The sequence below is a fragment of the Haliotis asinina genome, chromosome 11 (genome assembly GCF_037392515.1).
Source record: "Haliotis asinina isolate JCU_RB_2024 chromosome 11, JCU_Hal_asi_v2, whole genome shotgun sequence".
NCBI classification, from domain to species: domain Eukaryota; kingdom Metazoa; phylum Mollusca; class Gastropoda; order Lepetellida; family Haliotidae; genus Haliotis; species Haliotis asinina.
Window position 1 is genome coordinate 52,850,425 of NC_090290.1, and position 17,112 is coordinate 52,867,536.

Here is a 17,112-nt window from a genome sequence, read left to right on the forward strand (position 1 = left end):
CTTTAGTTTCAAGCATGAGTTAATGAAGGGATATTCTACCCCGGATCTTCTCGTGAGAGTGCACAATAGACAGGCAGGCATCCAGTTGTGGTACAATTTCAATGGCAGGATACAACAGACAGGCAGATATCCAGTTTTGAATATGTAAACAATATTTTCTTTTAAGCAATGGTGGTGAGTCTGTAAATATGTTGTTGATCATATTTTGATCATTTGTTGATTACACAACATGTCTAGGATTGAAAGAGTTCCTGACATACGGTACACACGAAGAAGACACAAACTTTCAGACCATTTGAAATTATATATTAGGCATTTGTCGATTACATCACAGGAAGTGCGATATTGTTGTAAAGAGAGTTAATGGTGGACTAAATAAAATTACTGCTTCTAAGGAGCGACTTCGAGGAATATAAAAATAGCAGATTGATTCAAAAGTTAACGTATCTGATATACGTTTCATTTTCATTGTATTGTACTATTGTATTTTAAAAAATAATTTCAAGCATGTTTAATTCAGATAACACAGTTGTTTGAAACAAAATAAACATTACGAGAATAGATATCCATTTCATAAACGACACTGAGAGACAATATGCACGTGTAACGTATCTGATAGACATCTCTCTTGGTTTTCTTTAATATCACTTTAACACAACAGCAACATCTCAAACATCCAATGTCGGATTTCACTTTAACACAGCATCATCAACTCAAACAACCTTTAACATTGTAATATGAAACAATTAGTGTTGTCAACTAAGTGAGTGAGTGAGTTTAGTTTTAGAGCCGCTTTTAGCAATATTCGAGCAATATCACGGCGGGGGACACCAGAAAGTGGGCTCCACACATTGTACCCATAAGGGGAATCGAACCCTCGTTGTCGGCGTGACGAGCGAAGGCTTTAACAACTAGGCTACCCCACAGCCTTGTTGTCATCTAAACACCACTGAGACAGAAGATGCCTGTTTGATGTATCTGGTGGACATATCTCACTGTTGGATATCACTTTAAAGCAACAAAATCAACTTGAAGATTCATTGTCGGACAGTACCTTAACACAATATTATCTCTAACAACCATTAAGAATGTAATGTGACTGGAAAATATAGCCATATTTAACTCTTAGCTCTAAAACAGAAAGCAAAGAGATCACCATTAAACACGTTAACATCAGATACGTGGAACTAGAGTTGTGACGATATATCGTAGTAACGATCATCGTGATACTTTATGGGACAATACTTTTTCCTATCTTGAAATGTATCGCTGACCTTAAAATAACTAATTTTCACTGGAAATTGATGGTTATTTCAAAATTTACACAGTGACTGTTACTTGACATCAAAATATACATCTTTAAAGAAAATGACGAAAGGTAGCATATCGCGACGTGCATCGAATCATACTGTATGATTCCAAGATGTTGCGATATGTATCGTATCGTGAACTTTCTGTATCGTCATACTTCTACGTGGAACAGAATTTCTCCAAATTGTCAAAAGCTGCATTAATCACCGTTTAATATATGGAGAGATGATCACAACATAGCCACAATAACAGTCATCGATAAATGAAAATGTTTTATAAGCATGATCTAAGACACACTTGAATAACATAAAGTTACATCAAATATGTTAACATGCAGTAAGATACGTCAACATGCAGTAACATACGTTAACATGCAGTAAGGTACGTTAACATGCGGTAAGATACGTTAAGCATTGTTGTTAGAGTTTGTCACTGAAAGGGTTTAGTTGAAGGCTTTCTAAGGCACATTCGATGAAAATACGATTATGAATATATGTAAATATAATTATTTAGCTGGTGCTATAACAGCGTGTTCCCTAGAATACTCACTAGAGAACACACAATATTCCTCCCTATTTTTAGACACACAAAGGCGCCAAGTTCCAATCATGTTCCAAACCGGAAATACACGTAAATGCATGAATACACGAATGATTCTGAGTGGACACAAGATTATCATGTTCATATCGATGTCATCTGAATGAAAATAGCCACACTTGTTTGTGGTTAAAGTATCTGCTGATAACGTATCTGATGACCAATGAATTTATTTTGGGTTAAATACGGTAGAGCTTGCCTACTGCAGCGAAGGTGTTTTGCACGTGAGATTTGTGTTGAAGCCACGTGACGAAGGTGACGTGGTGAGATTGAGCATGAGTTGAGTCATTCGAGGTCTTCGCACAACAAGGCGAGCAGCTTTCTTAAATCTACACTCTGCTATGAATCAGCGTTCGGTTTCACCTTCACAGCATTCGGAGGACTCTGATGCATCCAAGACGAATCAGCAGAAGGAATCCATAGAAGGTTATGAAACTTTTCAATTATTTAAAGATTACATGGATTGCAAACTAAAGACATTTAAACGTGACATTATTGAAGAGAGTGAAGAAAGATCATTCGCAGCGTTCAAAAGGGCTCGTAGAGATTCAGAAATTCCAGGTTTTCGGTTTAAAGGCAACCAACTTCAGTATAAATTTAATGCTGGTTGTTTGGACAAGATTGACACTGCTTTCAGATACATTAAGAGTAGCAGGTATTCTGATTGTGTGGGGATTCTCCAAGATCTTTCCTCAGACATTTCTAGGAGGAATAAGCATATCCGTTTAGCGGATAGGTCACCATCTGGTTGGGCTGTTGTGGCTGAACTAGAGGGAGATGATATTGCCTCTGGATCCGAGGAAGAACGTAGATTCGAGAAAGCGGAGAACAAAGCCCTGCGCAAAAGACGTGCGTCCTCATTCCGGACCAGAGGGAGACCCAACTATGTTGCACCCAGTGCTACTGTGTCTTCTGCTAGCATGGTTGATACTTCTAGGGAAACTACAACAGGTCAGAGCCAGCCATTTCGTTCCATGGTCAAAAGAGGTCCAGCTCCCAACCAACAGTGTTATTTCTGTGGCGGGTTCGGCCACTGGAGGGTCGCCTGTCCAGCGGCAGCCTCACTACGTGCAGCCCAGTCAGCCAGCTCCGATTCAGTCCAGTCCAACCAAGATGCAGTTGTCAAGAAGTAAAGATGTCACTTCAGGTAACCACGTTTCTTTAATAAAGAAGTTATTACTTTAGTCAGATGAATAGTTTGTATCGTTCCTGAGAGTATTCTTAAAAAACTTGTTTTAGGACGAGTTGCTGTGGAAAGTTGCAGTTCCGACGTTCAGACGCCATCAGTCAAGAAAACCAAGACACAACAGAGGGATGTTACTTGTTCTCCAGTTTGTGACATTGATAGTTCTGCAGGCTTAGGAGGTAATGACCTCGCTTCTGAGTTTATTCAGCTAAGGTCTTACGAGTTTGAATCCGAATCTTTGTGTGTTGTGAAAGGTAGTTTAAGGAAACATGTTTCCTTTTGGGTTAAAATTGGAGCTCCTCAGATTTTGATCGATACTATAACAGACGGTTATGTCATTCCTTTCATTGATAGTCCTCCTCCATCTTTTTCTAAAAATAACCAATCCGCTTTGAGGAACGGTACTTTTGTTGTACAGGCTATTCAAGAAACTCTTGTATTGTTGAGCTTGATAGTCCTCCTTTAGTTGTTAATCCTCTTTCAGTAGCCATACAGCGTTCAGGCAAGAAGAGGCTTATCCTTGACCTTAGGTTTGTCAATCAGTTTGTTTACAAAAGAAAGATTGTTTTTGAGGGCTACAAAACAGCCTTGGATTTTGTGCAAAAGACAGGTTTCATGTTTAAGTTTGATTTAAAATCTGGTTATCATCACATCGACATACACTCTAGTCAACAACAGTACTTGGGTTTTGCTTGGAATGCTAATGGCATTATTTGGTACTATTGTTTCACAGTTTTGCCGTTTGGGTTAACATCTGCACCTTACATCTTTACGAAGTGTATTCGTCCACTAGTTACATATTGGCGAAGGCAATCTATTCATATTGTTGTGTATCTTGATGATGGCTTTGGTTATGCTAGATCCAAGGATTTGTGCTCTAGCCATTCGGACATTGTTAGAGACACTCTAGAACAATCAGGTTTTGTTGTTAATATTGAGAAGTCAGTATGGCATCCTGTTACAGAGTTAGAGTGGCTTGGATTCACATGGAATTTAGATTCTAGTGTTCTTTCTATTCCTGTCAAGAAGACAGAAGATATAGTGTCTAGTTTTTCAGCATTCACATCTGTTTTGCCCAGGTTCACAGCAAAGAGTTTGGCTGCTTTAGCAGGTAAAGTCATAGCTCTTACTCCTGTTTTGGGTGATGTTTGTAGACTTTTCACAAGGCATATGTATTCCGAGGTCCAAAAGGCTTCTTCCTGGGATAGATTTCTTAGGTTAAATAATTCTCATTGTGTGTATGAATTGCTGTTTTTGGAGAGACAACCTGCGTAGTCTAAAACCAAGAGCGCTGTCTACGGTTAGTAAACCTATGCTATCGGTGTTTTCAGATGCAAGTGATGTAGGTTGTGGAGGTTATGTTGCGGATTCTGATCACGTGTTTCAATATGTCAGGGACTCTCAAGAGAAACTTTGTAGTTCCACGTGGAGAGAATTGAAGGCCATAGAATTAGTTCTCATTGCGTTTACCAGGGTTCTAATGGGCAAAATTGTAAAGTGGTTCACAGACAGCAAACCATGTTGTCATGTAGCTTCATGTGGTAGTTCTAAACAACATCTACAACAAGTTGCCACCTCCATCTTTGTGATAGCCAATCAGTACAACATAAGGTTAAAGTTCAGCTGGATTCCCAGATCAGAAAATGAAAAGGCCGATGCTCTGAGTAGATTTGAAGATTCGGATGACTGGAGAGTTAGATGATGTTTTCAAATTTTTAGATGGCAGATGGGGGCCACATTCTGTAGATCGTTTTGCAAACCATTTGAACACCAAGATAAAAAGGTTTAATTCCAGGTCATGGGTACCAGATACAGAGGCAGTTGATGCATTTACTCAGCATGGGGAGAACAATTGGGTAGTTCCTCCTGTGTATCTGGTGTGTAAAACTGTACATTTCATCTTAGCATGCAATGCTTCTACTACATTGGTGGTGCCAATGTGGCCTTCCGCTCCATACTGGCCGTTGTTATTACTGGAAGGGCAACCCAGAAAATTCATTACAGACATGATTCAGTTAAGTGGCAGCAACGCTGTTTCAGGAGGGAGCAAGCAGAATATATTCAATAGTTTCACTTGGTTCATGGTTGCTCTCAGGTTTGACAACTGATTATATATCTTTTCAGGTATATTTTCCGTTGGTATATGGCGAGACAAGGATGATCTGGTGCACCAGGATTTAGTTGACTTATCTACAAAAATGCCTGGAATAGTTTTAAAATCTAAAGCAGATGCTACAGAGGTAAAATACAGAAGAGCTTTTACATGTTGGAAAAAATGGGCCTCAAGGTTTAAAGAAATAACTGTTTTGCCTGCAAACTCTTTTCATGTAGGTTTGTACCTTACGTCATTGATTCAGTCGGGTAAAAGGTCTCCTGTTATTATGAATGCAGTTTACGGTATAAGATGGGCACACAGTAGCGGGTTTACCAGATCCATGTCAACATGACCTGATTAAGAATATCACAGAAGCAGCCAGGAGATGTTACAGTGACCCTCTCAAGAAGAAAGAGCCTATAGATGTTATTTTGGAAAAGTTAGTTGTTAGATTTGGCAGAGAGGATTGTTCGCTTGTAGATTTAAGGTTTCTGACAATGTCCATTCTTTCATATGCTGTTTTTGACAGATTTTCTGAAGTTTCCTCTATTAGGCGATCTGATATTTCTTTTCATGAAGGATATGTTCGTATTTTCATAGAAAAGAGTAAGACGGATGTGTACAGAGATGGTAGATTTATTGTAGTTGCAGCATCTGGTTCCAAACTCTGTCCAGTCAGAATGCTTCACCGTTATATTTCATTAGCAAATATTAAAGAAGATTCGCATGAGTGTATTTTCAGGCAAGTGAGTTATTGTAAAAAGCAAAGGAAATATGTTCTCAGAGGTAATAAGCCAATCTCTTACACGAGAACAAGAGAAATTTTCAGGGAAAAATGTCATGAAATAGGAATAGATGTGAACAGTTTTGGTTTGCAGTTTTCGTGCTGGAGGAGCAACAGCTGCTGCGAATGCAGGTGTACCTGATCGTTTGTTTAAGAGACATGGTCGCTGGGTTTCCGACACGGCAAAAGATGGATATGTTAAAGATGACATAAAAGAGTTACTGAGCGTTACTTCTATGTTAGGCTTATAATTTCCTGGATCTGTAATAAATAGTTCTCACTTCTTTGCCCTGTCTTTTAATTTGGAGCTGCGGTAGGCATTACCCATGCGAAGTATTTTGTTGTACATAAATAAATATTTTATGTTCGTTTGATCGAAGAGAATTAGAACATAATTAACATATCTGATGACCATTAACGTATCTGATGACCACTAACGTAAACACCAGGTCACGTTTTATGTACTGGGGATGATTGAGGCAAGTATGAATTTTCTGGATAGGTACTTACTGCTGTGCTCTGAGACCTTAATCCTTACGATTACTGCAATGGTCGGTGTGTATTTAGCTTGGTTTAGTAATCTGACGAAAATTGATTACAACATGCCCTTAATCGTTTGCGTTTGCAATTTCACGAAAGTGAAAGTAGCATTTTGGAAACAGATTTCAGTTGCTTGGCTATCATGATTGGCCAGATCACTTTGTAGACTTATATTGTTAGAGGGAATACTTTCACTCTGTCTCCAGAACTGCTTGAGGTATCTCATGTTAATTTGTTGGAAATGTTTTTCTTCCACATGATCAACAAGTATTGTTTAGTAATCAACTGATTTTGTTACGTGTTGACAAGCTCATACATATGCTACACATGAAGAGTGTTTTAGCTCAGTAGCTTGCGTAGGTAGGAGAATAGAGCAGCGTTGGGGGGGGGGGTGGGGGGGGGGGGGGGGGGGGGGGCGTTGGTTGGGGTGCTGCCGAGAGAACTGGAAGAAACAAAAACAAGACATTGTTCAGATACGGTGTACACAAAATGAGACACTGTCGAGAGATCAGTAATATTGTTTTCGATTTTATTCGGACGTTTGATTCCTTACGATGACACAAAATCCCCAAAGCCCGAGGGCGAGGGAAATATAATCAAACACACAAATTACATCAAGCCATGGGCACAGAGGGACCCGAGAACGACGCTTATATCTCACCGAAAACCATAATAGTAATTTTAAAGCGTTTGAAGCACGGGTATTGGATAGAAAACATATTTGGAGTTATCTCCCTTCCATCGTTTGCATTCGCAAAACACTGGTAATTTCCGTACATCTGTAGCATATGTTATATTTGGGATTACACTTCAAGTAAGGTTAGTGGAAAAAATCCCTGAAAAATTGGTAATGGTTTTGTGCTCATATAATTTACAATAGTTCTGTAAATGATATGTGGGAAGTCCTCCTTTGAATGTTGATGCTAAGTGGCTTTTGAGGGGAAAAAATATGTAAAATGGTATCTTTGAAATTTCTTTATCTGAAAATAAGTCTAGACAATGGGATAAAATCTTGCAAAACGCAAGTGTACAACATAATTTAGTATAAAATAAACCTTAAAATGGAAAAAAAATATCATGACATCTTGTTTGAACTGGGATTTTGGACACTCCAGGGCGCTGGAAACGAGTAAATGAGAGTTATTTCCCCTTAGTTTCCAATCGATTGAAGTAGCAGAATTGAAAGGAAAGGTTCTATCTTCTATAAAACTGTGACTAGATTAGGCTATTGGTAGTCTAATATACTATACAAAAACAGAAACACATAGACGAGAAATCTGTTGCGAAAATGTTGTATTTTCAAACATGTATAACCCGTCCACAAATAGACTTTAGTGCATGAAATTTTACACCAGTTTAGAAGGTAATGTCAATACTTTTAGATAACGACGACGTAGAGCGCGACTGTGACGACGTAGCACGACGACGACGTCGGGTTTCCTGGCTCTCAGACCAGTCTCTTTCAATCTGTTCAGTACAGTTTGACAGGATATCCTCTGAATTAAACCTAAAATTGTTTCCATTACACAACACATCACTCCAATAAGGAAGGAATAGAAAGCTCATATCTTTCATTTATTGGCGACCTAGCTTTGTTTACTGGAGACTTTGTCTCGTGTATTGGAGCCCTACATTCAAATATTGGCGTCCTATTACTGACTCGGTCCTAACGCTGTGTCCAAAACATAATACCCGAGCATTACTGAAATACAGAGACAAAAAGTCTTTTCATCCTTTCATTACATGTCAAATGTCACTTTAGCACCGTCGCGTTCAACAACGAAGTGTACAGTTTTAGCACTTGAACAGGTGGTGTCTTGACGTTTCTTGGGGTCAGTGGTGTCGGAGACGTGACGTGTTGGTGACCTAGTTCCTGATATGGCAGATGTTGCTGGTGTTTTCCTCTGGACAACATCATCGACAATCTTTAACATGCCCTCGCTTGTTCTCTTGTACCTATATTGTATATAACAAATACTTCTGTTCCCTCCATATTCATTGATATTTTGATGGACATTTTACAAGTGATTATTACCGAGCGAGTTTAGCTTTACGCCTCTTAAAACAATATTCCAGCAGTATAGCGGTTGTGGACACAACGCATGGGCTTTACACTTTGTGCTTGAGTGGGAACAGAACCCGCGCCGTAGGCACTATAGCCACTGGGCTATCTCACAACCCCTGGACGTTATTGATAATCCTAAAATTAAGTGCACAAGTGTCCCATTATAGCAGTGCCCATTTGTGATCAATCAACTTGTATATATATAAATTGTATATATACTTCAGTGTATGGTTATTTCAAATGCAATATACCCATACTTACGCACGAATAGCTGTCGACCTGTGACCTGTCCTTTCCGCAATCAACTGTTCTTCTAAACCGCTCTCATACAGGCGTGTGGCCGTTGTAGCCGTTAGGGAGTGGTTAGTATATAATCCCTCAAACCCGGCCCTGGCGCAGAGCCTTTTGACCACCCCAGACAGGACGTGTCTCCCTACATTCACTCACCTCAATGACATGTACTTTTGGTGAAGTCTAACTGGATAACGGGCAGGGTTCTCATCATTAACATCTACTGAAATGACCTTAGCAGACAGCCTTTTATGTTTCAGCCCTCCTGAATTCGTTTTTGAAACCCCTTCAGAGTACACCAGTTGTTTTTTGTTGTTTCTTGTAAGAATACAGAAGTTAGGAAATTCACCTACTTTTAGAGCACGATGTTCCTCTCCTCCTCCTAAACAAAAGTTTATCCCATTCAAATAAAAAACGGTATCAAGCAATTTCTCCGGGGTGTCATCCCCAAGCAACCTTTTCTCCCACAACGCATCCTCCTCCTGTGGTGTGATGACGTTCGCTCGCTTTCTATGCATGCCAATACCAGCTTGGGCGAGTGATTTCATTTTAACGTGTAAAATAGTTCTCAAACTCCTAAAAGCAATGGTTAGGTTAACCTCTCGACTACTTTGGCGCATGAACAAACAGGCTCAGCGTTCTATTTAGATCTTCATCAGAAAGACTTAATAATTTGCTGCCTAACTGGGATTCAAACCCACCCCTTTCACGTTGCCATGAATAAAACATCCGCACTACCCACTGGCTTTTCTTTTCTGTCTGTTTATTTTTTGCCAGATTTTCTAAACTTTGGTGTGCAGTAACTGAGAGAGATTTGCCAAAACGTCGGGTAGTTGTTTGGGCATTTTCCTTTTCTATCTGCTGAGAAGCAAACATTAGTTCATCATCTGCTGAACTATTTAGTTCGTCAAATTCCCGTTCTAGGTTTTGCGACTCACGCACCAATTCCTCATCTGAAGAACTATTCCCAACTGTATCTACGGGATTTGTGTCCCCTTGCAGGGTGATATCAAAACTTAAACCTAAAACTGCCTCCATTATACAACATATCCCTCCAATAAGGCTAAGAGCGACGTAAATCGAATCTCACTCACTTAATGGGGTTGTTGCAGTGATTATATTTTAGGATGAGTGTTTGGATGTGGTTGAATACACCGTTTTAGGTTACGCTAGTGCTATCACAATGCCTTATTTGTCATTACTCCCCTCCCCACTAATAATAATTGGTTGATGTCATTACGTTGGTTAAGACAATTCTAGTTCAAGGATGGCATAAAATATGTAATTCCTTCAGTCACTTCATAAAATGAATATTTCCGGTATTTCACATTCAAATAGTATGCCAAAGGAAAGTCTACATCTGTCTTAAATTTCTCTAAATGTCAAGTCAAACAATGCCAAGAACATTACTGAAAACCATTTTATACTACTGAGAAACTACGAATGGCGATTAAGCTCCAGTTTGTGGTCATTCATGCCCAGACAGGACTGAACTGTGGGTAATATCGCTTTCTCGCTCTATCGCTTTCTCCCACAATGAGATCACTTTCTCGTCTCGCGTTATCGCTTTCTCGCCTTGCGTTATCGCTTTCTCGTCTCGCGTTATCGCTTTCTCGTCTTGTGCTATCACTTTCTCCTTTCGTGTTAGCGCTTTCTCGTCTCGCGATATCGCTTTCTCGCCTCCAAAATATAAGGCGAGAAAGCGATGGCCCAAATCAACCACCATACTTATCAGGTTGGGTAAAGCTAGCCTTAGCAGAAAGAACGTCTCACTAAGGGCGTTCGAGGAGAAGGTCTGACCACAACACGAATAACCCACCTCAGTTCGTGACCTGAGTTCAAGATGTAGAAGGGCAGTTGGGGTGGTGGTAGTGATTGTGGTAGCCAAGTGCTTATAGCATCCGCTGGTCACGCTGAAGACCCGGGTTCGATTCCACACATGGGTACTATTTTTGAGGACCCTTTCTGGTGCCCCCGCCGTGATATTGCCTGAATGTTGCTAAATGCGTCGTAAAAGTAAACTCACTCACTCACTCACTCACTCATGAAGTAGAAGGCGAATGATACACCGGGTAATCGAGGGTGGAAGCGTTCATACTTCCACAACCGCCGGAAGGTTGACTCGGTCACTTCACTTCACAGTTTTATCATGATCACAAAGCACTCTAGACAAGGACACTCTGATAATGGAACTCAAGTCCAGCCCACCCTTGACAGGAAACCGACTGATGGTGGGCAAGTCGTAAAGATAATGAAACAATACTTGGTTAGGTGATCAAATGTCATGAAATCAACAGATTATTTTCTAATGTGTACTAATGAGCAGAATGTTCTTCACACAAACCATATGGCTTGTGGGGACAGACCAGTTTAGCTTCAGTTAAGTCCAGATTAAATTCCGCACCATCCGGCTTGTCTTTTAAGTGTCATTCTTTTCATGCCCATCCCTTAAGATTGATGTGGAAAGAAAACCAGATTTAGAAATTATTTTCTCGACATTCCATGTCTGATCGCATATTAACCAATCATATTAACCATGATTTTCGTCAAAACTTCGCCTTGTAATTGGTGCTGGCAGGTGGGTTCTGCTGGAAGCTTGCAGTGTTGGGGAGCTTGCATAGGAGGATAGCGATGAGGGTCAGCTGAAGGAACGCCACCACACAAACACCCACACTGAAACAAAGGGGCGTATGTAATATATCATGCCCACATTTTACAAGAAACGGCGTTTTATCATTTCTGAACCCGATCTTGATTGTTTCACAGGCTGAGTGATGAAAACTGGATGAGTGAATACGAAGGAGTTTATGGTCATAAGTCGTTAACGTACCAAAGCAATATCCAGCAAATATACAATTTAATTTTGCACTAATGGGTTTAGTTTTACGACGCACTCGGCAATATTCCAGCTACAATAGCAGTGCACAATGATTAGGCAGATACCCATGGTTGTAACAATTACAAAGATAGTACACAATGGAGTGAGTGAGTGAGTTCAGTTTTATGCCACACTCAGCAATACTGCAGCGGTCTGTAAATAATCGCGTCTGGACCAGACAATCCAGTGATCAGCAGCATGAGCATCGCTCCGCGCAACTGGGAACCGATGAAATGTGTCAGCCACATCAGCAAGTCTGACCACCCGATCCCGTTAGTCCCCTCTTACGACAAGCGTAGTCGCCTTTCATGGCAAGCATGGGTTGCTGAAGGCCGAGTCTACTACGGACCTTCACGGGTCTAAATTTGCACTAATTGCTATTACACCCAGACACGCCAACCCCCTTGACATATACTGAACAGCTAAAGAAACGCAAGTTTCCAAAAATGAAATCTCATAAAAGAAAGCGTTCATTTTTATGGAACGTTCAGGATAAAGTGACAATAAGTGAGACTTGCGGTTCTTTTGCTTTTCAGAATATATAATTTCAGTATTGAAGATGAGACATTGGGAACATGAGTGGTGAAAGCGCTCGTTCATTGCCCCGTAGACCTGGGTTTGATTCCCCGAATATGCACATTGTGCGAAGCCCATTGGCGTTACGATAACACTGGTGGAATTGCACCATGTCAGACTGGTGGATGAATGAGTAGTTATACAGTGAAGTGACTATAAGTGTGTTTGGTTGACCGTAGCTGTGACTGTAGCAGGTTGAGTCCAGTTTCTGGGACTTCAGTCCTGCCCCACAAGGAAACATATGTGAAACACGTGGCCTCGCCGTAGGCAAATGAGAGTGTCCCAAATTGTTCACCCTGCAGACAAAGGGGTACCTGGTGGGAAAAGTCATGTGACTATTACCTTGATATGACCACAGAACAGGTGCGAGTGAGTATATTTTACGCCGCTTTAAGCAATATTCCAGTAATATCAAGACGGGTGAAACCATAAATGCGCTTCACACATAGTACTCATGAGAGAAATCCCAACCGGACCTTCAGCGAATACTTTAACCGTATGGCTAATTGTCTGTTCACATATGGCTACTTGGCTGTTCTCATAAGTCACTTTCACCACTTGGCTATTCTCATATGTCTACTTGGCTGTTCTCATATGGCTACTTGGAGAATATTATGATCATGAGTTCGAACCCCGAACACTCAAGTTATGTGCCCGTTGGTTTCACTTTAGGCTACTGTGGTGGTTATAATGAGCAGGGATATTTCCTCATAATGTTTGGGGATTTTCTGGTTTTTGGAAGGTTTGGGGTTTTATATTTTGTTTGTTTGCTTTGCTTTTTGTTGTTTTCTTCTTTTTGTTTGTTTTTTGTTTGTTTGTTTTTGATTTTTTGGTGTGTGTGTTGTTGAGGGGGGTGGGGGGGTGGTGGTGTTTGTTTTGTTTGTTTTTTGTTTTTGTTTGTTGTTTGTTGTTGTTTAATGCCGCACTCGGCAATATTACTGCAACATGGCAATCTGTAAATAATGGAATCTGGACCAGACAATTGAAATATCATGAACAACGATCTGTTGGGATACGATGACACGTGTCAGTTCGGTGATCAACAGGGTTACGACGACACGTGTCATCCACGTCAACGAGCCTGATCACCCGATCCGTTAGTTGCCTCTTACGACAAGCATGGGTTGCTAGGACCACTTCTAACTCGTACCTTCACGCAATGAAATGTATATATTCTACACTTGATGACCGAGAACGGCGCACGTGGCACGTGCTATCTCCGTGACTCTCACGTAGAGCGGCAGCGTTGACTTAGGTTGCCCTTGTATAATCAGTTCTCCCTCCATGGTCTCGTCACACACCAGTCGGATGACCGTCAGTCTGCAGGGAGAGATACGTGGCATCATATAGTCACAGCAACATAACGGAACAGTTCTGCAGGAGACACCGGGGACTGATACAGCCTTTTGAGAAAGGACGGGTGCGCACTTTTGCTGGAAGGCGTGGGGGAGAGGGGGTTTCCATGTACATATAATAAACTTGCAAGACAAATGGAGAGGTGCAATACAATTTTGAGGTTTAAATGTTCGATTGTCAAGTTACAGACACTCACCTTGTTACATGACACCACCTCTTTCTCTAAAAGCTGTATCCGATCCTGCACAGACACTCACCTTGTTACATTCAAGTATTAGTGAGCATACTGCATGCTGAGAGTGTCCGTGACATCGTACTCAAACTGGACCTCAGCCTGTGACCCAAGATTGAAGTAAACAGGACCTGTCGCGCTAGTGAAGTATCCCTGACAAATCTGAAACGCATATCACTCATCGTTATATACTAGCCACATAAAGAAACTGTTCACACAGAAAAAATGCACTCGGAATTGGAACACAACACATCAAAGACGAAATGATGTAGACACTCTGTAAGCTGAAGTATCGGACCACAACAAAATGTAAAAAAAACATGAACAATGCCCGTAACTATGACGTCAGAAGTTCAAAATCGAATAAGAGGTCACAAAGTCAAGAAAGAGTATAACCATAGTGTGCGGTTGTCTCTATGACGTTGCGTCAGTATGGGCCAGTATGGCAGGTCGTCGTGGTCGAATCCCAAACTGACGTAACTGTCGATTCCTGACAGTTTTGCCGTGGATACGACGCAGTCCTGGTATGGTCTAGGACGTGGTCTGCTATCTGGAGTTTGTGTCGGGACGTTCAGGACGTTGGAGGTCGGCGACGTCATTAGTGTTTCGATAACGCCTGACCAATGCAGATATCGTGTTGCGAAGGCATTGGAAATGTGCTTCCACCTTTTGTTGCTTCATTCCTGCTCGAACCATTCCAGTGGATTCATGACGTTGAGCAGATCTTGGCATGATGTGCATGTGACTTCTCATGTGAATTTGTGAACGTCTGAATGACCAGTGACCACGCTTTAGACAGTGACAGCAATCTCTGAGTTCACATACTATGTGCATCTGCACGAGTTGCACTTGCAGTAACACAATGCAAGTCCATAGGCCACCATCAGTAACGTCACATCACCAGTTGCTGTGTTCACACTTGTATTCATCATGTATAAAGACGCAGTGTGTCTATATTCAATATTTTCGGGTGTGCATAGTTTCTTTATGTGGCTAGTATACATGCATCTTCAGTGTGATGTACGGCGTCGCTCAGTTTGAAACTTCCACAACAGAACCATCCCTTACACCTCGTGTAACATTGTTTGTATTTCATAACACATGACTATTTTGAATTAATCACTGATATGAGATGTGTAATGTTTGACATCTCTTCTGAACCTTATGTTCAGTGGGGCCTTATCTGTCTTGCGATAGGACGTCTTGAATAGTGTTCACTATAATGCGTGATCAAGTTTAGTTTTACGCCGCACTCGGTAATATTCTCGTTATATGGCGGTGGTCTAAAATATTCGAGTCTGGACCAGACAATCCAGCGATCAACAGAACATCAATACATGCAGATGGGATACGATGACATGTGTCGACCCTGTCAGCGAACCTGACCACCTTACCAGTTGTCGACAGCATAAGTTACATGACGCGAGGACGCACATGCGCAAAGCTGTCTCAGTGCTACGTAAATCTGTGTTACACTGTTGTAGTTGGGGTTCAGTGGACCCTCTGCACTATGACGTACAGTAACCTATTGTTACACATTGTAGCCATCGGCCAGACGTAACCCCGCGTTAATACTATGTCAATTATACCGTTGCTCTGTGAATTGAAAGCTGGCTTTCATCACTTTGGAATGAGTGAGTATGGTTTTACGCCGCTTTTACCAATATTGCAGCTACATGGAAACGACTACGCTGTTCACAAACCACGGATCATAATCAGAGCGAACTTTGCAATGCAACCCAAATTATGACAAGCCCAAGGGACGTAACTCTGACAAGACTAATTATTACAGGCTATCTGTGCCCGCGGCTTAAAAGAAAGGTATGAGGGTTTCCGCACAACTATGAGTTTCTGGATATCCCTCACCGCGACGGAGGCGGTGGGGTAGCCTAGTGGTTAAAGCGTTCGCTCGTCACGCCGAAGACCAGGGTTCGATTCCCCACATGCGTACAATGTGTGAAGCCCATTTTCCGGTGTTCTCCGCCGTGACATTGCTGGAATATTGCTAAAAGCGGCGTAAAACTAAACTCACTCACTCACAGCGACGCTTGAACACACGAAGCTGGTGTTGGGAAGAGAGAAGTCCGAGCATGGGTTCCAGGAATAGTAGAAGGGGTCGTCACTCGCCGACATGTTGAAGAACCTGGAATAAACGTTGGCATCGCCAGCATCAACATCTTGGTGGCATAAACTTGAAAAAAACATTACATTACGTACCAATACACAGTCGATAACCGTAAACATTCAGGTTTTACCCATTTGTCGATGCAAGTGTCCAGTTTTACCGAAGATTCAAATGTTACGTCAACACGTGGTGTCTTGCAATGACGTGAGTGAAAACGATTTTTTATAAATATTTATTTTAAAAAAATCTTTTACCTAGGTTTATCAGTTTGACTGTCAAGTGCACTGAGGTCTATTTTCTCATCTAACGTCTCACACGTGCAAGCGCCTGTTTTCATGCACACACTGCCGTCACCTAGAGTACTTGGGATGGCCAGCAACATCAACGTGAGCGTCAGTCCATGTACCGTCATCTTGTGTGGATGCTGGTTGATCCTGAAACATACATCTCTATTTAATGCGTTGTATGTTCCAGTTAATGTATTATATTGATATTCAACTATTGCTTAACCTTAACTGTAGGTTCTTTAACCATTGATATAGGAGAATAATCTAGTACTGTCCTTTCATCATGTGTCTTTCCAGTTACTGTTTACGTTCGATAAGTGTCATTCAATTATTGCTGACATTTCTCCAAAAGGTATTTCATACCATCCCGTATAAGTTCATTCAGCTATTTCACACCTTTCCCAATGGGTTAATTTCACCATTTCACAACTTCTGTAATACGTTCAATCGGCTGTGTTATAGATTTACTAACCATTTACTAATTTACTAATCATCTTGATTTTACTTTATCCTTTCCTATTTACATCTATTCTACTACATGTTCATTACTTTCCCAATGAAAACACGCGTTCAGTGCGTGATGCCAATGTCTGGTGTCGCCTCCGTGATATCGGAATATTGGTAATTGCGGCGTAAAACTCACTCACTCCTTTCTCCAGTATTTTCATTCAGCCTTCCCAAAACATTAGATCACTGAACTATTTATTTCCCGGTCGGTTACCATTCATCCTAACGTGTCCTAATACACGAGAAGATCCGGCTTAGAATTGGTCTTTAGTAAACCATTCT

General features: G+C 41.1%; 2 pseudogenes; one reads left to right on the forward strand and one right to left on the reverse strand.

The window, feature by feature from the left end:
* The first annotated feature begins 5,214 nt into the window (after positions 1-5,214).
* LOC137255536 (uncharacterized) lies at positions 5,215-6,224 on the forward strand (annotated as a pseudogene).
* Positions 6,225-11,415: 5,191 nt separating this feature from the next.
* LOC137255537 (uncharacterized) lies at positions 11,416-16,448 on the reverse strand (annotated as a pseudogene).
* Positions 16,449-17,112: the final 664 nt, after the last annotated feature.